Below are 23,578 nucleotides of genomic sequence, written 5' to 3'. Positions count from 1 at the left end.
GTCAGATGGAGTCTGAGATTCCTGAAGTTCCTTCAAGAAAAGACGAAATGGATTTGACAGTTGTCATCACACACGTTGTCGACTGCAACTCGAACCAGTTAGATTTTTATTTAAATGTTAAATAATGTATGCTGAATTATCCATTAGTAATTCCTGCCTCCAGTGAACCTGTGAAAGCTTTCGAAAACTAAGAACTGCACTGATTGTAAGGCAAAGCCCAGACTGGTTGCCTGGAGCAAACAGAGGGAACGTGGCCTGAAAGAATCACGATCTATAAACCAGCACATGGTGTCACATAGCTAATGAACTGCAACAGAACTTAAAGACTGTAGTTTTAACTTTGGATGTGTTCGTGCTGAGAAAAGTCTTTTTAAAAACAAAGATTTAAAGATTTAAAAATAAAAACACAACCAGAAGAGCATGATAGGTTTCTGCAGAAAGATGCTGGGACAACACGTTCTCACTCCCAAAGCGTAACATTTTACGCTAGGTGACAAATCGTCAACATATTACGTTTTCGGCTACCCACCACGTTCCTAAATGACGACCTTGGAAAAATGAGAACCATATGGACTCAATCTACACATGTTCGCTCTTTTCCTTCAAATCGCTTAGAAACACGCTATTTAACATCATTAAAGTCCTGGTTAAGCTCAGGAAAAAGGTTATGGTTAGGGCTAGGGATAAGGTTAGGTTTAGGGCTGGAATACAGGGCTGGAACGTCTATTACCGCGGGAGCGTCATTGCACTGGATTTTGGCCATAACCCGCCGCGTACCATAAGAACGCCGAAGGTCTCCTTTTGCGTTCCTCAGGAGCGCCACGGGACGTGACAAAACGTCGGCATGTTACGCCTCGGGAGTGAGAACGGTCTGGCTGGGACCATCACTCAGTCATGCTTTTATTCACTCCACTCAGGTGTAGGGATGGGTACCGGTATCCGGTGCCATGATGGCACCGGTTCTGATATAAACAGTAGTAACCAGACCGAAAAGCAGCGCACATTTCGGTGCTTTATTTCGGTGCTTTTTTTTCCTGAGATGTGATACACTTTGAATTCTAGCCAATCATTTTATGTTTCCGAGGATAGTAGGCGGGTCCAGGTACGTACGTTCTTTTAGAGCAGAGCTACAGGTTAAAAATGCCCAAGGCGAAGCGGTCAAAAGTCCTGCTGTACTTCACAGCAAAAGATGCAAACTCAGCAGCTGCAACAAGTGCTTTAAGGTGATACTGTGGAAAGGAGGTAACACCTGAAATCCGATGAAACACCTGGCGACGCATAGCGTTTTTTTTTAAAAGCCGAAAAATGCGCCGTATTTGATAGCTTGCTGCGAGACCTCACACCGAGCGCATCTACTGCAGGTGTGGTGCCTGTTATCGGACGAAGAGTTAGCAACATCCCCCAAAAAGCTGAAGAGGAGAGTCCTGGCCCCTAGCCCTGCCAGTGTAGCAGAAATGATGAGGATGATGATGCAGCAGCAGCCGTTCTTCTCTGCGTGAGTAGCTTAATGTTGTTCGTGTGTAATTTACGTTGAGTAGGCTAACCACGTTATTACATTAATGCATGTAAGGTGAACTAGCAAACACCATCATAGCTACATGCGGCTGTCTTCTTGTTTGATGGCAGATACTCCCTTCACCCTGGACAAAAAGGCTAAAATGACCAAATAAAAAGTGGGAAACAGTTAAACATGAGAGGTTTTTGGACAAAGTTTTTGTTTTTTCCATTGTTAAAGCACTGCTTCCAGCCAAGAGTGATACCATATATGCCCCATAGCTGCAGAAAAGGCTAACATTGTTATCTTTTTACAAAAAAAAACAGCTGAACATGAGAGGTTTTTGGACCAATTTTGTGTTCTCCATTCTTTAAGCACCGGTTCGAGCACCGTTTAAGCACCGGCACCATTTCAAAAGTACCGGTTTGGCACCGGTATCAGATAAAACCTAAACGATACCCATCCCTACTCAGGTGTGACAAAATTAACCCCAATTAACCTTTAAGGCTTCTGAACTGCCACTGCACGGCTGGTAGGGGAGTGCTGACACCTGGAACAAAGAGATCATTCGTACTCAGGTCAGCTTCAATCTGCTTCCTACAATATCTCCATACAAACTTTGTGCGTTCATGTGAAGGGTCTGCCACATTTAGCGCTGGTCCCAACCAGCTGGCCTAAAGCTGAAGTAGGTTAATAATAATAATAATACATTTTATTTAAAAATAGCGCCTTTCAAAGCACCCAAGGACACTGTACAACAGATAAAAACACAAAAACTGGAAATATACACAATAATAAGAATAACAGATAAAAGTTAAGAGTAGGGATGGGTATCGTTTAGGTTTTATCTGATACCGGTGCCAAACTGGTACTTTTGAAACGGTGCCGGTGCTTAAACGGTGCTCAAACCGGTGCTTAAAGAATGGAGAACACAAAATTGGTCCAAAAACCTCTCATGTTCAGCTGTTTTTTTTGTAAAAAGATAACAATGTTAGCCTTTTCTGCAGCTATAGGGCATATATGGTATCACTCTTGGCTGGAAGCAGCTTAAACAATGGAAAAAACACAAACTTTGTCCAAAAACCTCTCATGTTTAACTGTTTTCCACTTTTTCTTTGGTCATTTTAGCCTTTTTGTCCAGGGTGAAGGGAGTATCTGCCATCAAACAAGAAGACAGCCGCATGTAACTATGATGATGTTTGCTAGTTCACCTTACATGCATTAATGTAATAATGTAGTTAGCCTACTCAATGTAAATTACACACGAACAACATTAAGCTACTCACGCAGAGAAGAACGGCTGCTGCTGCATCATCATCCTCATCATTTCTGCTACACTGGCAGGGCTAGGGGCCAGGACTCTACTCTTCAGCTTTTTGGGGGATGTTGCTAATTCTAGGTCCGATAACAGGCACCACACCCACCGTAGATGTGCTCGGTGTGAGGTCTCGCAGCAAGCTATCAAATACGGCGCATTTTTCGGCTTTTAAAAAAAACGCTATGCGTCGCCAGGTGTTTCATCGGATTTCAGGTGTTACCTCCTTTCCACAGTATCACAGTATCAGCTTAAAGCACTTGTTGCAGCTGCTGAGTTTGCATCTTTTGCTGTGAAGTACAGCCAGACTTTTGACCGCTTCGCCTCGGGCATTTTTTATCTGTAGCTCTGCTCTAAAAGAACGTACGTACCTGGACCCGCCTACTATCCTCGGAAACGTAAAATGATTGGCTAGAATTCAAAGTGTATCACATCTCAGGAAAAAAAAGCACCGAAATGTGCGCTGCTTTTCGGTCTGGTTACTACCGTTTGTGTCAGAACCGGTGCCATCATGGCATGGATACCGGTACCCATCCCTAGTTAAGAGCATACAGAAGTTTAAACATAAGCAATTTTAAACAGATGAGTTTTGAGGGTGGACTTAAAAAGAGGGAATGAACTAATATTTCTGAGGTCAGGGGGTAAGGAATTCCAAAGTCGAGGGGCGGAGCAACTAAAAGCCCCGCCCCCCATTAAAACACTGAGTCTACACGTGTGAAGGTGCCGAATCTGCTTTGTGTCGGATAAAGAAAAAACTCCACTCACGCTGTTTTCTTTGGCCACACATGGATGCAGAAACTGAGACTGAACATGCACGTTTAGGTGAAATCAAAGCGCAATCGCTTTGTCTGGTCATGAACTACGTAAACACCTTTATTGTTCTGGCGTTGTTGATAGTTTAACAGGGGTAGGAGGAAAGAAACCTGAGATTACAACCCACCCCTTCATTTTAATATTATTACCGTTACGACCCGGCTCGAAGTGACCGAACAAGAGCGGGGTGTCCCGTGACTTCCCACGCCCAAACAGACACAGCCACAGCATCGGACTTTTAACAATAGTTTATTGACAACAATGGCGCTCACGGTAGTGGGAGTGTATAATTTCGGGGTGAGCTAAGGCCAACACAACAAACAAAATTCAACCTAGGCTTCGGTTCCCCTTTGATCTGTTTAAGGAGAAGAAAAGAAAGAAATAACAGTCTGACCTCCCTGGTCTAAAAATGGCGTCCCAAAATAATCGGCAGCTCACCCCTACTTGCTCCGCACTTCACACACATGCCCGACCTTTTAACCAAATAGCTATTGCTACGGCTGCTCCGTCTCGACCTGAGGCAAGTGCACGAGAAGTCTGCCACACCCCCCGCACCGCAGCTCTTCGGTCGCCCTTTTATAGTTCACGTCCACAGCAGGAACCAGTTACATCAGGCCGTTCCTTAGGTCCACCAATCACAGCCGAGCCCCTGCACGGGTGAATTTGCATACACGCATCAAGAAACAGATAACCCACCAACACAGGCACGTAACAGCGGGGAATTTTAAAGACACAACTGGGAACTTAAGCAGTTAATTGAAGACAGAGTTAAACAAAGTAACACTATTGTTTGTTTTTCACCGTCTGAATGAGGCGCTTTTGGCAATGATTCAGGTGCTGGGCAAGAACAATTCCATTTGAAGTCTCCAATTAGTTGAATTGATTCCATGTTAAGCTCGGTCACCAGAGACGGCCGACGCAAATAGAAAATGAGGTGATTGTACCTGTAATATTTGGGTCAGTGCTGCGACTCGGAAATAAAATACATCTGCTCCATTTCCGCTTTTCTTTTTACATCTTTTTGTTGTATAATTGCCTTAATCCTTTTACTTTTTGTTTCCTCGAACTAATATTAATGCTTTCAGAGTGTGATACACGCAGAGAAGAATCAAAGGAAAGGGATAGAAAATAGCTGGTGTTGCATTGTATAATGCCGACCATTACCTGCGCCTGCAGGAGCCAAAGAGACTATCATGACTCACTTTAGATTAGACCAGGCTTCTTTCATTGTTCCCCAGGGCAACATTCATCTTGTGGCAGTCACCAAATATTGACTGTAATGGTGACAAATGTGGTCTGCATAGTACAACGCTTTACAGCTCCTGTATAAGGCGGTTCATTACTAGAATTCATTATATGTGCAGGACAGACCGGGCAATGCTGCGAAATTTGAAAGGCACCAATTTACTTTTAACAATATGCAAGGCCTCCCTAATCCCTCACTATGCACCTCATCAGTGAGCCTATGAATCTTTAACCACCTCTGCTCCTTTCATTTGTTTTAGAACACCCCAGTTGTACAAGTTGCTTCGCCGGCGGAGCTGAAATTCAAAGTAGAAGTTCTGGAGTTAATCCCCGGCTGGGTGCCGTACCTGCGCAGTCATCTGGGTCGCCGTGCGGCAGGTGACATTTCGGTCCCGATCGCTCGCAGGGCCCTCAACGCTCCCTTTCATTATCGGGAGCTCCAGTTAGCTGGATCCCGCGGTGTCTCGTGTCGGTTTATGTAACTCGTGTCCCGTCTGCGTGGACGGGCTCGCCGTACAGCGTGCTACACCCCGAGCCTCTTGCGCTGCCCTATTTAAGGGGGTATTTTAAGACTTCCCACACGGGTTCATTTGCCCTTATCTCCTTTTCAAGTTCAGCTGTTTTCCTCTTGAAGCATTCTTCAGTGTCAGACCACAGGAAGGAGCCCGAGGTAATTTACACACCATTGTTATAATGAATTAGGAGCTGCGTGTTAGAAATGGGATGGGTTTCCTGGTGTACTCCAACGAGTCATCAAACGGCAAATAGGTCATCGGGCTTGTACAGGTAAAGGTTGAGTAGGAGACTGTCGTATTGTTCAAGTAACGGAGACGGATAAGCATCGGTTTCAAACATATTGGAACTGTTTTCATTTAAATCCGGTCAGAGCTGCTGGCGTCCCAGATATGTGTACAAGGTGTCCTTTGGTGTCAGTGCTGTAAGGGATGACACCTCCAACACCTCACGTGTACACTGCATGTTTCATCCCTTGAATTCACTGGATACCCCAAAGTGTTAAATTCTGCACCTACTGTGTTCGCCTCCATCTCAGTGTCGTCTCTGTCAGCTAGTGATGTCGATACCACTGATTTCCTTTCCGATCCGATACCAAGTAAAATTCAGGGTGGTATCGACGATACTGATCCGATACTGATACTCTGTACAAAAACTTAATGTTTCATTGTATTTCGTAATACAATATATAGTTGTATTATGTAATTGTAATAATAACATAACCATATTGCTTCACAATGATTAGAAGACATCAGACAACTTGTTTTTATTGCTTAATAATGCAGAATAATCATATAGAAATTTAAAAAACCTGAAGTTGTGGCTATTTGAACACGTTGCCTGCCTGCAGCACTAAAGGACTCCGCGAGAGACGTCTGTCTCACCCTGGCAGCACCTGTCCCTCTCCTCCTCTTCAGTTCGCCTCAACATAAGCTCATCATATTCTGTGATACGATTTACTTTGAGGTGTTTGATGAGGTCAGTGCTGTTGCCACAACACCTCACTGTCTTGCCACATAGTCAAGTCAAGTCAAGTTTATTTATAAAGCACATTTAAAAACAACCAAGGCTGACCAAAGTGCTGTACAATAAAATACAAATATAAAATACAATAAAACACAAGTACATAAAACACCTCACTGATAAAACAATAAGTTAATACAGTAAGTTAAACCTTGCTAAAAGCCAATGAGAAGAGGTGAGTTTTAAGAGCAGTTTTAAAAGTTCCTAGGCTTGTGGAGAATCTGATGTGAGGAGGTAAACTGTTCCACAGTCTGGGTGCAGCCACAGCAAAAGCCCTCTCTCCCCTAGTCTTTAATCTGTACCTGGGAACATCTAAAAGCATCAGGTCTGCTGACCTCAAAGATCTCCTGGGGCGGTAAATGCTAAGAAGCTCTGCCAGGTAAGGAGGTGCAGTAACGTTAAGAACCTTAAAAACCAGCAGTAAAATTTTAAAATCGATCCTAAAAGCAACTGGGAGGCAGTGGAGAGAGCAGAGGACCGGAGTGATGTGGTCTCTCTTTTTGGAGCCGGTCAGCATGCGAGCAGCAGCGTTCTGCAGTTGGAGGCGATGCAGACAGGAACGATCTAAACCAGCATAAAGGGAATTACAGTAGTCCAGCCGTGATGTAATAAAAGCATGGACCACCCTTTCTAGATCGTTCCTGCACAGGTAGGACTTGACTTTAGCTAAAATCCGTAGATGATAAAAAGATCCCTTGACTACGGAGCTGATTTGTATCATATATATCACAAACCGCGTCTTGGCTGTTTGTGGAGGTAAAACACGTCCACACATGACTCCGTTTACACTCAGCCATTGTTGTGAGTGCGCACGCCAGGGGCTGCGACACATTTATACAGCTGTATTTCACATATGACTATGAAAGGCGTAAGAGGAAGTAGTTCCTTCCAAATTAGACGATCCGAATGATAGTTTCTTTCCACTGCATTCATTTTAATGAAAAAACTACAAATTTACCCAAGAGTAGGGATGGGTATCGTTTAGGTTTTATCCGATACCGGTGCCAAACCGGTACTTTTGAAACGGTGCCGGTGCTTAAACGGTGCCCAAACCGGTGCTTAAAGAATGGAAAACACAAAATTGGTCCAAAAACCTCTCATGTTCAGCTGTTTTTTTGTAAAAAGATAACAATGTTAGTCTTTTCTGCAGCTATGGGGCATATATGGTATCACTCTGGGCTGGAAGCAGTGCTTAAACAATGGAAAAAACACAAACTTTGTCCAAAAACCTCTCATGTTTAGCTGTTTTCCACTTTTTCTTCGGTCATTTTAGCCTTTTTGGCCAGGGTGAAGGGAGTATCTGCCATCAAACAAGAAGACAGCCGCATGTAGCTATGATGGTGTTTGCTAGTTCACCTTACATGCATTAATGTAATAACGCGGTTAGCTTACTCAACGTAAATTACACACGAACAACATTAAGCTACTCATGCAGAGAAGAACGGCTGCTGCTGCCATCATCATTTCTGCTACACTGGCAGGGCTAGGTTCATCGGATTTAAAGTGTGACCTCCTTTGACAGTATCAGCTTAAAGCACTTGTTGCAGCTGCTGAGTTTGCATCTTTTGCTGTGAAGTACAGCCAGACTTTTGACCGCTTTGCCTTGGGCATTTTTAATCTGTAGCTCTGCTCTAAAAGAACGTACGTACCTGGACCCGCCTACTATCCTCGAAACGTAAAATGATTGGCTAGAATCTAAAGTGTATCATTCCATACCAGTTGGTGGCGGTAATGCACCTTTCAGTTGTTTGCCAACCGCCAATAGAAATGTAAGGAAGAAGAAAGTGTATCACAGCTCAGGAAAAAAAAGCACCGAAATAAAGCACCGAAATAAAGCACCGAAATGCGCGCTGCTTTTCGGTCTGGTTACTACCGTTTATGTCAGAACCGGTGCCATGATGGCACTGGATACCGGTACCCATCCCTACCCAAGAGTACTAAAATATCGATATTTTAATATGAGAATCGATTCTAGAACATAAATTGCTGGTATCGGAAGAATCGATATTTCAGTATCGAGCCGCACACCACTGCTGTCAGCTTATTATTGGTCCCTCTTGCTTACTTTTTGATTTCCTTTGAACTCGTCTCCATTGTTCTCTTCCTTTAGTTCATCTGTTCGACTTGACCCTTCTCTTCCTGGTGTCTGTATTTAGTCAGCGTATTCTCCCTCAGTGTATGTCAGGTCAGAGTCTCTACTCCTTCTCCCTCCTGAATCTTCCCTGTTGTCTTTCATCCGTTTGTGTCATCTTTTTATCGCGACTCTTCAAGTCTTTGCGTACCGCAGATTTTGGGTCGTTATTTTGAACAAAGTCCTGACAGTTTTGTGCTGTGTGGATTGTGACAGCCTGGACAGGCTCGTCCCGCCGATGCCCACGATTCCCCTCGGTGGCTGTTTTTTGCTCGCTGCGATGGATCTGCAGGGAAACCTTGTTTGTCCCTGTGATGCCACTCTTTTTTTTTAAATTTATGTTTTGTTAGTTTTCTTATTTATATACAACATGTACAACAAATTCAATTTAATCACCGTGAGGGGGAAAGCAAAACCAAACCGAACAACAACAGAAGAGACAAACGGACCAAAACAAAACCAAACAAAACACAAGAACAAACAAACAAACCAAGAAATACAATGACATTATACAAAATCGGGCCTCCCATTTTGTACATATTTCAACCATTTCAACCAATATTCTTCAAATGACTCCGTCTGGCACTTTAGCCTAAAAGTTATTCTTTCCATAATAAAAATATTATATATCACATCAATCCATTCATCTATGGTAGGAATATCCTCTTTAATCCAAAGGCGAGTTATGGCCTTTTTGCAAGCTACCGACAGCACACTGAACAAATATTTATCCGCTTTGCATAGATTAAGACTCTCTAGGTTGCCTAGGCACAATAATGCAAAATGAAATTGTATTTCTTTTGGAAGATTGTTTCCATGACCTTATGTATTTCCTTCCAAAATGGAACCACACGGGGACATTCCCAAAAAAATGTGGAAATGATTTGCTGTTGCATGTCCACAATGCATGCCACTCGTTTTGTGTGGAACATGAAGACGGGGCCTGTGTTGGTCCGTGTGGCACTTTCTGACAACAACTTTAAAGGTTGTAAAAGAATAAAAGTAAAATTCTTTGAAAACTAACATTTGAGATTTTTTCCCTTAATTATTTGACAGATTGATAGTTTGAGACACGTCCACATGTTCACCACTATTGATTTATTGGTCAGTGTTAAGCAGTGATTACATGATGCAGCTGATAATTTGCCTTTCCTTCCTTCCTAGCTCCTTTCCTTTCTTACTTGTATTCTTTTAGCATTTATTTCATTCCTCACTTCTTTGCATCTTCTTTCCTTTCTTCTTCCGCTTCCTTCATTTGTTCATTCCCTTTATCATCATGCCTTTTCCCAGTTTTCCTTTGTTCATTCCTACTCCTGGTCTCCCTTCTTGTCTTTCTTTCATCTTACACTTTTTTTCTGCCATTCTTCCTTTGTTTATTGCTTCTGCTGCCCATATTATTACTAGGACTTCCTCTACCCACCACATCTCCCCAATCCTGAAGCAGCTACACTGGCTCCCGGTTAAATTTAAATTTTAAAATAATCCTTTATACATTTAAGGCTATTCATTCTCTCTCTCCACCATACCTCTCAGATTTAGTACAGATGAACTTCCCATCCCGGTGCCTCAGATCCGCTCGTCTGATTACAATGGGGGGCGGGGCTTTTAGTTGCTCCGCCCCTCGACTTTGGAATTCCTCACCCCCTGACCTCAGAAATATTACTTCATTCCCTCTTTTTAAGTCCACCCTCAAAACTCATCTGTTTAAAATTGCTTATGTTTAAACTTCTGTATGCTCTTAACTTTTATCTGTTATTCTTATTATTGTGTATATTTCCAGTTTGTGTGTTTTTATCTGTTGTACAGTGTCCTTGGGTGCTTTGAAAGGCGCTATTTTTAAATAAAATGTATTATTAATATTATTATTCCATCTTCCTCCATTCATTTGTTCCTTCTTGTTTGGCTTATTTCCTTTCTTCCTTCCTTCCTCTCTCTCTTCCTTCCTTCTTTTCAGTCTTCTCCCTTTCACCTCCTTTTCCTAACTTTCTTCCTTTTTTTATTCCTTCTTTTCTGGCTGTCTTCATCCTTCCTTCCTCCCTGACTCTAGCACTGACCTCTGACACGCATGCAGAAAATCTGCTTTCGTGTTGTTGTGGACCATGTATGAGTGAAGTTACGTTGGACGAGTTGATATTCGGTTGAAACCTGGATGTAATGACCCAGCAGTGGCTCTGGATTTTTTTCCCTTACAGCCATTTTTATGTCTTTATGTTCTTCACATGAAGGCAATTTCAATAATGCTCCACTCAAACGGCAGTGAAATCATTTTAATGGCTTCTGCTCAACTTTCAGAGAAATATAATTAGCAGAACATTATTTGAAAACACATTTCACTCTGCGACGTGTTATTTGTGCCTCTCTTCACAACCTGGTGTAACAACTTCTCAAACTGGCTTTACTGGCGATGATCTCCGCTCAGATTTCATTCATCACAAACTGCACGCTAGGAAATAATGACGAATGTTTGTGCTTGATTATTTTAATCTGCAGAGATGATGATAGGTTTCCAACCCTGTCAGCAATAAAGGGGACGTGCCTACCACTTCATAATGGAGCCTCTATTTCACACGGTGCTGATCAGCATTTCTGGCAAGTTGGTGGAGACCTTTTTATGACTGCGTTTAAATCTCCACCTTCAGCTGCTTGAAATCCATCGGTCTTATTGATTTGTCAGACACTTTTGGCTGTAGACACTCTCTTAATTAGAAAAATTAGTCTCTGCTTCAGTTTGAGTCATACTTTGTATAAATTTACAGAATTTAATAAAAACATCTGCTAATTTGAAATCAAAAGCGATGCTCATTAAAGAAGATTTTCATGCTCACCATCATTTTATTCTTAGATTCTACAAGCGCGATATGATTGATTGTGCCTCCAGATTGTGTGAAACAATCGCTTCCCCCCTTTAAGGTCACCTTCCTTTTAATGGCTCAGGTAAAAATAACACAGCAACCTCTTTACAAGCAATGAAAATGAGCGGTTGCCAATCAGTGCAACTCATCTGCAACACATCTGTTTGCAACAAAGAACTCGGCTCAGCTGGTTGCCGACTGGTTGTAGTCTGGTTACATTCTCATGGAAAAGCAAGGCTGCCAAGCGTACGTGTCACCGCGTCACCATTTGTGGAGGATTTTCTGTTTCAGGTCTTTGACCCTCTTGTGAATCTGTTGCACGAGCCAAAGTTTTTCTGACTGACTAAAGGTTATACCTTTTTCAAACCGATACGATACCGATACTTGGATCTGAGTACTTGCCGATACAGAGTACAAAAAACGATACTTCTACCACACACACACACAAATGCAATTAATTGGAAGACAGGTTTGATCATATTCCCTGCCGATAAAAAATAAAATCTTAATAAAAATGACCACAAAAAAATTTCAAGTGAAAAATAAGCACTTCTGTTAAATTATTGCAGAGTCTCCACATTGTAATTTTACAAAATATCACTGAACTATTGGCACTGTCTCGAGCTTTCAGAATAATAAATAAACACTTCTGTTTGGAATCAAATAAATACAAATTAGGTTTGAGAATAAAATAAACTTTATTATTGCAGAGTGTCCATATTGTAAACAAACAAACAAAATAATTATTATAAAATAATAATTGGCCCCCTAGTGGCCAATCTAAAAAACTACAACAGAAATGACAAGCCACCCTCTGATTAATGAAATAAGTTGGTATCGGTTCATGGTATCGATTAACTTTTACGAGTATGAGTACACACACATTTTACAGTATCGGCCCCGATACCCGATACCAGTATCGGTATCGGTGCATCCCTAGTTATACCTTGACCTTGAGGTCGAGGTCCATTAGATTCAAATTCGTCCGAGATTTTTAGTAGATACAACTTTTATATCAATTTGAAACTCCTACGCCGCTTTGTTCTTGACTTATCGCATTCACAAACTTGAGTATCCACCTCGCCCACCTGGCAGGGTCACAACAATAACCCATAAGCCTTTTATGGCTGAGGGGTAAAACCTTAGGTTACTTCTACACTATGTAGAAGTAACCTAAGTAATTCTGGATGAATTTGAATACGGCATTTTAGTCTAAAAATGCTACAGTTTTCAATCATTTCCGAAAAGTTGTGCATCCACACTGAAACGACTGAAAACGCAAGACGATTGTCAGGGTTCCTGGGTCGTTGACCCAGTATTTTCAGTTCATGGTCACTGTTTATCCTCTGTACGTTCCACTTCCTGTTTTGTGTTAGCGTTACTCTGTGTGCATTACGTTCTAGTTCTTATTCCACGCGTCGTTAGTTCAATTGTGTTCAGCTGCTCACTCACCTGTCACCTATCAGTCATTGTTCAGCCAGTGTATTTAAGTCCTCAGTTCTCTCCTGGTCGGCGTCGCGTCATTGATGTTGTCACTGCTGTCTATGCCCCATGTTTGCCTTCCAAGTTCAGATCAGTCAGCCGTTCATTCAGTTATTCATTCGGTTATTCATTCAGTCAGCCATCTCCTGTTTTCGTCATTCGTCCCTCACAATAAACACCCTGAATCTTCACCGTGAGTCCTGCATTTGAGTCCTTTTCTCCACATCCACTCAGCAACCCCTGACAACGATTCGACCTTCCTCATTTCTTTCTGCTTTTATTTCCTTTCCGGCTCTTTGAAACTCCCCGCAAAATGTTGAGGAAAAGCACCGAGTTTTTTAAATGGACTAACAATGAGGTGGAGTTGTTGCTGCGAGTAACACAAAAGTACAAAGTTACAAAAGCGAGTGAGAATTAAAGAATTTGAAGCATGTACAGGCTGATATTAATCTTTAATAGGGCTGTCCAAACTGAGAGCAAACAAAACAACTGCTATATAAAGCCCTCAGCTATCTTAGTTTAATTGGTCACATGACTGCATCACATGACTAAAATATGTCATCATTTTCTAAAAGGCTCCGAGTTTGCTGTCCACAGTGCGACGCGAAAATGGCGTTTTCCCAAATGTATCCTCTTTGGAGAGCGTTTGGACCAACAACTGTCACAATCTGAAAGCAGGGACTCAAGCGCAGAACAGGTTGACGTCTCAGAGCACCATTTATTTACACACCAGTGACGGGGGAAAATCCAGGGTTCCAAGGGATTAGGGGAAGGTTCTCTCTCTCACGCTCGCTCACGTCCTCACATCCAACTCACACACGTTCGTACAGCTGGGAGGTCACAGGTCCGGGAAGGTAAACTGGAACAGGAAAGGGAAAAATCACTCACAAGTCACGAAGGTAGGGCGTAAAGGTACAAGACCACGGGAGCTGGGAAGAGAGACTAACGTTAGTAGCACAATCATCCAGCGATGAGAAGATCTGTGGCCCAGCCTCGAATAGTAGTCGGGAAATCAGCTGATCGCCAACAGGTGTGTGAGCCAAGGGCGGGGCCAGCAGTGAGCTCCGCCCAGGCAGAGAGGTAGGGGAGAGAGAGGCCGGCTGGGCAGGCATGGGGACCATGACAACAACGCCGTCTCAGAGTGGACAGAAGGCCAAAACGGAGAGAAAAAGATGCTTTTTCAAACAAAAACGTATTAGTGTGGACGTAGCCTGAGCATGTAGGGCAGTCTGAACCTCCCATGGATGATTTTTACATATACCGACCTCGTGATTTGAAACTTTGGCCAAAGTAATATGAATTCACTGCTGTTTATATATGACAGTGCATAAGGGAAAGCATAATGTGTTATTATAAAAGCAGTCAGGGTTTCCACCAGTTGTTGGACTCTTTCAGGTCCCATTTACCCACAAAAGCACCTGTTGACATGTTGAAGCAGAGAAAGGGTGCTCCCCAAACCATTTTACAAGCTGTGCGGTCTAGTGTTGAGATTTCTCCTGCCCAAAACCATTCAAGCAGACTTGAAGTACACTAAACTGTACTTTTTCCAAGAGTTGAAATAGTTTCAAGCTAAAATAAAATATCCTGCTGCTCAGTCATAGCAGAGACCTTCATCACGGAGTAGTTAAAAATGCAAGGCATTGGCAGGAGTTCATTAGTATCAACTAATCAATCCCCTGCAGACACTCTGATTTATGCTGGATATATTTTGCTCTGTGGTGCAGCGCGCCGGTGCCTCCGCCCGGATTTGAACGCACTCGTTTATCATCAGCAGCTCTCACGCCTCCAAAGCTCTTGTTTTGTTATTAGGTTTGCTTGTCAGGAGCAACAGCAGACACTGATAGACACCTGAATCTCTATGTGGATTCCAGTCATGCAATGCCCACCAGGATTTCATCTCCGAGCAGTCATAACCTTTGCAGGCTCGCAGACAGATGTGTCTGGCACCCAAAATGAACAGAAACAGCAAGAGGTGGAAAAACGAGGCACTCCGAGAGCTTGTTAGTGCATCACTCTGTCTTGTGGGAAGCGGCTGGACGTTGTTTGTTCCCATATTCACGGACTTACACGAGTCTTTTCATCTCTCACTTTTGTCTAGTTTCAGTTTTTATTTAGTTTTCAGGCCATCAAAATGCAATTTCCCGTTTTTTTTTTAATATATATAAGTGCTGTCTGTGTGATCGTCACGCTGTTATCCACAGGCACATATTTGCAGTAAACACATAAAGAAATCTTTGCCTCTGCTAATGCAATCTTCTTTCTGAGTAAATAATATATTTTAGGTTCAAGTTGTGAAAGAAAAAAACAGATGAAAAGTGAAGCAGCTTCTTTCTGAGTCTAATTAAAACACATGTTTTGGTTAGAGGCGAGACAAAGCATTGAGAGACATAAAAGCAAAGATCAAAATGTGGCTGGTGGAGGCTCCCTGACAGCAGGAGTCTTCGGATAGATGACAAGAGGTTGCAGGAATTTCATTTACACCCCCCAAGATACCTGAAGGCAAAATGCAAATCAGTCTTACAAACTGTCGCTTGACTCTAGTTTTCTCTTAATTTCCATCTTTGAATGGATACCCTCGTGCTTATCGTGTCTTGACTATACACTTGGCATTCTGCAAAAAGAACAGGGAGCGTTGTTTACGGAGGTTACTTAAGGCGGAAACTGTTCCGTTGAGTCTACATTTAAGGTATTAAACTGAACAAAGCGAGTAGCTGTTTGTAAGAGGAGGTTGAGGGCAGCGAGACTTAGTAATGGTTTTGCAAATGTCACTACAGAGGGAGGCATAGATGCTTTTCATTTACTACCACTCGGGGAAACGAGCCTTTGCAGATGGATCTGATGTCTGATCGATTTGGTGAATAAAAGAAGAAATGAGAGCCACTCAACTTGTTTGAAGTTTTGGCAAGGCTTGAAATTATTTAGAAATGTGAAGCTTGTCCACATCATTGCAGTGAGAACATCGTGGGCGATTGTGGCTCAAGAGTTGGGAGTTCGCCTTGTAATTGGAAGGTTGCCGGTTCGAGGCCCGGCTTGGACAGTCTCGGTCGTTGTGTCCTTGGGCGAGACACTTCACCCGTTGCCTACTGGTGGTGGTCCAGTGTCCGGCAGCCTCGCCTCTGTCAGTGCGCCCCAGGGTGTCTGTGGCTACAATGTAGCTGCCATCACCAGTGTGTGAATGGGTGGATGACTGGATGTGTAAAGCGCTTTGGGGTCCTTAGGGACTAGTAAAGCGCTATACAAATACAGGCCATTTACCATTTACCAACATCTAAAACCGTAGGTTGGGAGAGATATCTTCTTTTTTTTCCTTATATGTTGCTAAATTTTCTTTTACTTAGATAAAAGAAAACCTCGTGTAGGACCACAGCAGTGCATTAGCCATGGCATAAACACCAAACACACCCTTTAGGTATGTCTATGTCGGACCTTTAACCCTGAATTTCCATGAAAGAAAAGCAATATGAGCAAATTCTACCATTATTTCTCTAGTTTGAACAGAAAGAGCAACACATCAAGGTCCTAGTCTATTTTACCTTTCTACATCTTCACCTATTTGTTATCGCCTAGGTCAGAAAATGTCTGGCATCCCTTGGAGGATGCATGCATCCTTCATTCTCACCTGTGTTTTCCATTCTCTTTTATTTGGCAGTGTGGGATTTCTTCACCTGTGCATATGGCAGACCACCCATTCTACCCTTATCTGTTCACTGACCCTTCCTTTTGTAAGAACCAGACACGTCTTCAAAAGCTCTGACACAAACCTTCATAGACATTCATTCTCTTTCAATCTTTCCTTTCATCTCTGGCCTCTCACCTGCTCCTTATCTTCCCTTGTTTCCTTTACTTCTTATCTTATCTCAGCCTTTTGAAATTCAGCCTTTCAGATTTTGGGTAGAAAAGTATTTTGAATCCCCTGAAATGTTCTATTAGTTGTGTAATCTTTATTTTGTTCTGATTTCACTTGGCTTATTTCTGTCCTGACAGGTAGCAACATTGTAGCTGATGAGTTTTCATTTCCTCTGTATATTTGACACCTGCCTCGAGTCAGGATCATATTTCAAGAAAGAAGCCGTTTTTAAAGTCAAGTTATATAGCAATACCGTTTTACTGTACACATCCCTGCTGTTGTCTAATTAGTAGTCACTCCTGCAGTCAGCACCGCGGGGGGTGCTTTGAGCGTGGGGTAGGCAACCAAATGCTGTGGAGACACCGAGTATAAAAAGACCTCCTAAGAAGAGAGTCAATTAACTTGCTTTATAAAAGGACTGCGGTGTTGTCACTTGGCATTGTAATTGTCAAATTGTTAATGCCATATGTTTACCTTTGTACTAGTGGCAAAACTGCAGGGTACAGGCTGCGGTTATACAAACACTGAGCACTTTTTTGTAACAGAATAACTGTTTTCACTCGAGGAAACCTTGAGCGGGCTGATACAGTGGATTCAGAAAGTACATATTTGGGTTTTCCACTTATTAAATTGATAAAACTGATGGTTTTCGATATCAATCATCATATTCTCCATATATTTATATTTGACATATATCATATATTTGAACATAGTGTATTCATTTCATTTCGGTGCTGAGAAATCTCTCAAAGTCGTAGCTCAAGGAGTCACACAGGGTTCATGTTCATGTGTCAGTTGACCGAGCGTTCAAATCTGAAAAGTGGAGCCAGTGGGAATAATGTTCATTTTGTATTTTCATATTTACAGTCAAAGGGATTATAAAACAGGCTCTGCTCTAAGGCAGGACAGCCTGTGACTGCTAAGTGGGTGCGCAGTGACCCTCAGCTTTTCTGTAAGATCCACTCCTCAACTGTCACGCCCAACTTTAAAATATCAGAGATGACAATCTTCAGGCTAAGGCTTCAAACAGACGTCTCAAACTGATAGGTGACAGTACATTCAACTTTTATCCCATATGGAAAAGAAATAGAAAAAACGTATAAAGACTTGCATAAGATGTGGCTTACTTCATATAGTGAATCATAGAAGGCTTATATGATTTACTCATGAAAGTGGCCACTTGTTTTAGGAAGTATCCAAAACATACAAGTTTCATTTATATATTTTTTCAAGGGATCTTAATCTGTTTTCACTCTTGTGTGCTTTTCATACAAGTTTCACACAAGACAGATACAAACTTTATAAGATGTATATATGTCTGTTCCATATGGGATGTTAAACCTGCCAACAGGACTTGAAGTGTGCATTTGGAAACTTCTATATAATATTGTTCTTTTAAATAATGAATGGATGGATGGATGGTTACCATCAGTGTTGGTCAAGTTACTTGAAAAAAGTAATCAGTAACTAATTACTGATTACTTCCCCCAAAAAGTAATCCCGTTACTTTACTGATTACTTATTTTCAAAAGTAATTAATTACTTAGTTACTTTGTTACTTTTTAAAAACACGATTTACAACCTGAATAGGTGATAAAGTGATAGATCTTTCAGCCCAATTCTACTTTTTCTGCATAATCCATCATACAAAATGTAATCAAATGGAAAAGTCTCTTTTTAAAACTTGTTTTATTAGTTTTAATCTTTTAACTTTATGCATCAAGCAACAATTTAATTATCTGCAACATTTTCTGACTGGAAGAAATTTGTTTAATATTTAAACCTATTTTCTGCACATTCCAGCACATAAAATATTTTTTTTGTGTGTGTTTACACTCAGTCTTTCAAATAGATGCAAGTAAAACACAGCAGAAAATAAATAAAGTCAAAGACTAGCGGTCCTGTTGCTCTATTTTCATCTGTAAAGCAGGAGTGGGGTAGGCGGAGGTTTACCCTGGTGCAGGTGTGCAGCGGTCAGTGGAAGAATCCGCGAGTTTCTCTGTGAGATTCAAATTCAAATTCAAATTCAAATTTTATTTGTCACACACACACAACCATACACAGTATGACATGGGGGTGAAATGCTTGTAGCTGCGCAATGCCCGACCATTAAATGACAGAAAAAAGTTTTACAGTATTTACAATTTACTACAAAATTTACAAATTAACTTAGGAATTTACAGTAAAAAAAAAAAAAAAAAAAAAAAAGAGTTTCCCATTACGTCGTAGCTACTCGGTGCTTGCTCGGAAGTTTAGGGGTTTTTTCGCTGTAAAAAGAAGTTTTCTTCCCACGCACAACGGACACTAATGTTTTTGTCACTTTTTATGGAATCAAACTCAAAGTAAGGTCAGTACTTCCACGCTTTAAACGCTGCACGCTCATACTCTCTCCCGCACTCAATATATGATCCATTGTTGATCTGCACACAGCTGTTGTCACGAACGTCGCACTCGCTTACGTCACTGTCATGAGACATTCTCGCAAAAAAATCACGGTTTTAGTAACACAGTAATGCAGCGTTCCTACGGGAAAATAACGGTAATCTAATTACCGTTTTTGCAATAGTAATTCCTTATTTTACTCGTTACTTGAAAAAAGTAATCAGATTACGCGTTACTGCAGTGGTCTGATTGGTCCATTACAAGTAACGCGTTACTGCCCATCTCTGGTTACCATATAGTCTTAAGGCCATTAAACACCGAGTGAGTTGCAAAAAAGTGATGCAAACTTTTCGTGTAATCCGATAAAAACATCAAAATGCACTTGGAAAAGAGGAATCATTTCAGAGAGCTGATGTCTTGTTTTGTGTCTGAGGTAAAACAGTAACATTGTCCTGTTTGTGTATCACTTTTTTATGCACGTTGCACCTGTTGCAACATGCAGTGGTCTGATTGGTCCAATTGTTCATTTGGATCTGAAAAATCAAGCTTGGTTTGAAAAAATGTTTGTTGCAAATTTGTCTAAAGACCCTTCTGTTCAGAGATGCATGCTGCTTTTATATATATATATATATATGTATGTATGTACTGGCTGGATTTTTTTCAAATGTTATATATTGATGAAGTATATCCCAAAAGCTGAGAACAAATCCACTAAAGGAGATAAACATATGTTAAAAATTTACATGACATCACGAAAAAAGGATTCCACACCTAAAACTAATAGATATTGATCGTCATGGCAGGTGTAAACAAAACAAGCTGGTCATCTTCATAGATGTGTCCTCTAAGGTTGGTTTATTTTACCTCTTTGTTTGAGCCTTTCCAAACTGTGTAATGAGGATAATGCCAATTACTAAAACAGAACCCCTGACCTTTTTTAAAAAGGTGTGCATAATACTAACACTAACTTTATAGATGCAACGGTGCCACTGACTCGTCATAAAAAGTCACTGTTTTGAATTTTGATTAGAATTTTGATGGGGCTGAAGCTAAACTGGATTTCTGCTGGACTTTCACATATCTCACTCTTTCCAGGTGATGGTGCGGAGCCACTGAATGTATTCACTTTGGCCTTACAGTTGTGGAGATGTTACTGATAAATGAAATTACAAAACATAGCCTAGAGCATCGGGAGTTAAGGTCAGCGAAGATCACCTTGCTTGCTTTAAATAAAGCAGTGTTAGTTCAACTCTGAGAGAGGCCGAGACGTGAACCACATTCTTTGATGTTGTCAGGGTTCCTGGGTCGATGACCCGGTATTTTCAGTTCATGTTCACTGTTTATCCTCTGTACCTTCCACTTCCTGTTTTGTGTTAGCGTTACTCTGTGTGCATTATGTTCTAGTTCTTATTCCATGCATCGTTAGTTCAATTGTGTCCAGCTGCTCACTCACCTGTCACCTATCAGTCATTGTTCAGCCAGTGTATTTAAGTCCTCAGTTCTCTCCTGGTCGGCGTCGCGTCATTGATGTTGTCACTGCTGTCTATGCCCCATGTTTGCCTTCCAAGTTCAGATCAGTCAGCCGTTCATTCAGCCATCTCCTGTTTTCGTCACAATAAACACCCTGAATCTTCACCGTGAGTCCTGCGTTTGAGTCCTTTTCTCCACATCCACTCAGCAACCCCTGACAGTTGTCATGTGTGGCTTATATTCATCTCAACCTCCTGAAAGGGTTTATTCAGACTAAATATTTTCAAGGGTTTTCAAAGACTCATTTTTAAGGTATATAGATTGGTGAGGAATGCAAACTACAGCTGTAGTCTTTAAATATCAAAGATCAGGATGTATTGGGTTTTCTTAAATGCCCCATATTACTAGCAGCTGTCTGGTAGAAGCCTGTGAAACAAGTTGTCATTGTTTTGCTTGACACTTTGAGTCATTCAGGCCTGGAAACCAGTAAGTGATCCCCTGCAAAACTCCAGCTGCTAGGGGAAAGTGTGTGTTCCCTCGCTGGTTGGTGAGTGGCTGCTGGAGGTTGCTAGCTGTCACCGCGTGACATTAGCTTCACCAAAAACCTCCTGGGGATTGCTTTGGTCACTACATTGTCACGGTCACCAGTAGATTGCAAGAAAAATGCAGACTTGGTGCAGCACTTTATACTTATTTCCAACAATATCACCAGTTGCATTGACCAACCCCCCATGACCCAGTCAGGGAACATACATTTTGTCCTTACAGTCAGTCAAGCTTGCAAGAAAAGCCTGTGAGCTTCATAAACTGACCATGCTGTAGATATATGACACCTAAACTTTGTGAAGATAGCTTTTCTTTAAATAGTGAGAGGATTATGTGCACCGAACTGTTCATGAAAAGGCCGTACGAGGCATACATCAGTCAACTTTCTACTACGTGTGCATAAGATCATCTCACGAATGTGACAGGTGCTACACCGAAATCCTCAGCAGCTAATGAGTAAAAGTTTCTAAGTGTGTCAGAATTATTACAGCACGTCAAAGGAAATGAAGGATCATTTTGACCCCAGGTCAAACCTCCTGCCAGCCGCATTTTGCACCTGCAGCCAAGTGGCAAGCTGCCGACCTTTTGGGCTTAAAGCCAACGTTTTAATAAGTAATCTGACTATGTACCTGTTGAGGCGCGACCTGACTGCCGGGCATGTTTGACACAAGGCTGCACAGGGTGAGCAAATGGTCTCTTCAGGCAGGGCCGGTAAAAATTAAAAAGCACAGCAGGGAGAAAGAACAGATTTTTGATCTGAAAATTATGAATGCACAATCAAGATATTGTTGCTCGTTGTTATGAAAATGGGGTTTGTGGCATCTATTTTAAAAGGTCCTCCTGTTTTCAAACCATTTGGGATTGTCTTGACATTTCCGAAAGTCCCACTGCGCACAGATTTTAACGAGTGCTGGCATTATCGCTGGAGTGTTCATTTGAGATTCTTATGAGGGTGGTCGATATTGTGGATGACAGCACCTCGTCAATTAAGCCCGTGGCCTCTGCAGTCACTCTGAGTATGCAACTGAGAAAACACAACATCTGACTCCTTATAATCACAAGTCTCCGAATAAACACCGCGAGATGCCATAGCAGCGTCTCTCCGCGCGTACGGCCTCGCAGCGTTGCGCCGTCATTAATTAGCGTCATCATCTCCGATTGTTTACTTGTCGCGAATGATCATTTAATTAGGTAACTTCAGATGGAGGATCCAAATATTATGGATAGATTATAACAAGATCAGTGCCAAACGTCTCCGGCAGCAGCTTAAAGAAGCTGAAGCTCTGTAGGAAGAATATCAATCACATTTATATGTAAATAGATGTAATTATCTGTTGTAATCATCGCACATTACTCAGGAGGCAGCGGAGGAACGGGCGTTTGTTGCTTTAATTCTGCGAATGTGACAGAAGTGTGAAGGAGACAAAGCAACTCAAAGACATGCAGGGAGCCAGAAAGGCTGTAAAATAACACCCACTTACGCTGAAGCCTCCCGGAAAAAGATCATCTCGGTAGTCAGTAAATGGCAAGACACTGATGCTGCTTTTCAAGGTTAGCCTGGGAAATAAATGGCCTAACATATACACAGAGTAAAAGCCTCACAATGCCAGTGTATATGCATTAATATTTATTGTTCCTCTGACACAACATTTAGAAAAAATGTAAAGCTTTAATATTAACAGATATTAGCAATGGTTGAAATCGTGTGAACTTTCAATGTTAAGCTGTCGTGACCCATCGAAGAGCATCCTTGAGTATAAATATGTAAATATATAGATATGTAAGAAAATTGTGTATGTTTCTGTGTACTGTTTGTTTGTATATGTGTCTTTTTGGCTGCTGTTACAACCAAATTTCCCCTTGTGGGACAATTAAATTATTATTCTATTCTATAATTAATTAACTCTGTTTTCTGAGCAAAACCTCTAAAAACCATTTGCAGTCGAAATGCACAGAAACAGAGCTAAAAAAGGAAGATCGTGTTAAACTTAATAATGCCACATGAATGGTTTTTCTCTCTTTGGATATCTGAAAAGGCAGATGGCTCAACTTATCATCTTGCAGTACATAGTAAAGCGCCTATTCCCAACCTTCATGCTGTAAACTGAAACCTTCTGCTGATCGACCAAACCTTTCACAACAACGATGAACAGACGAAACTGAGAATTTGTGATTTAAGGTCGACGGCGGTCTAAGAAGACCTCCCGGTCACCAGACTCCACCTCCTCCAGCTCACACTTGATTAACCCTTTAAAACCGGTCTGAGCGGCACGCTCTGTTTTGCGTAACTATTTTTAAATCCCGGTAGCTCTGCAACCACGTAAGCTAGCGCAATAATTTTTTTTGCATATGAAACCGGAGGAGTTGTACTTACATCTTATGCCATCAGCTTGTCCTCGGTCACAGTTTCCTTCCACATATAGCTTTGCAAAAACTGCATAAAAAGCACTTGCAGCAACAAAAA

General features: G+C 41.6%; 1 protein-coding gene and 1 long non-coding RNA gene across 4 annotated transcripts in view; both read left to right on the top strand.

Moving 5' to 3' along the window:
- Window positions 1-23,578, top strand: part of shisa6a (shisa family member 6a) — a 121,478-nt gene that overhangs the window by 62,556 nt on the left and 35,344 nt on the right. The window lies entirely within an intron of this gene.
- On the top strand, window positions 879-22,889 carry LOC146519487 (uncharacterized). Its single transcript, XR_014873896.1, has 2 exons — window positions 879-917; window positions 1,969-22,889. It is a non-coding gene; the product is annotated as an uncharacterized LOC146519487 (long non-coding RNA).

Source organism: Neolamprologus multifasciatus, chromosome 4 (genome assembly GCF_963576455.1).
Source record: "Neolamprologus multifasciatus chromosome 4, fNeoMul1.2, whole genome shotgun sequence".
Lineage (NCBI taxonomy): Eukaryota > Metazoa > Chordata > Actinopteri > Cichliformes > Cichlidae > Neolamprologus > Neolamprologus multifasciatus.
Note: the sequence above shows the minus strand (reverse complement) of the source record. Positions and strands in the feature narration are given on the sequence as shown.